Below are 307 nucleotides of genomic sequence, written 5' to 3'. Positions count from 1 at the left end.
GGAGCCACGAGCCAGTGAGTCTGGCCGCAATGATAGTAAATGTACTGCAAGGGATTCTGAGGGCCAGAAATTATTTGCATTTGGAAAGGCAAGTCCTGATGAGGGATAGTTTGTGCCTGGAATTTGTGCCTCATGAATACTGTTGTTTTTTGATGAGGATTGATGAAGGTTGTCTACATTTAATTTAGTTTACTATTGTCACGTATACCGAGCTACAGTGAAACGTTTTTGTTGCATGCTAACCCATCAAAGAAAGACTGCACATGATTACAATCGAGCAGTCCACAATGTGCAGATACAGGATGCA

This window comes from Rhinoraja longicauda, chromosome 29, assembly GCF_053455715.1.
Source record: "Rhinoraja longicauda isolate Sanriku21f chromosome 29, sRhiLon1.1, whole genome shotgun sequence".
Lineage (NCBI taxonomy): Eukaryota > Metazoa > Chordata > Chondrichthyes > Rajiformes > Arhynchobatidae > Rhinoraja > Rhinoraja longicauda.
This window is presented reverse-complemented; position numbering follows the sequence as displayed.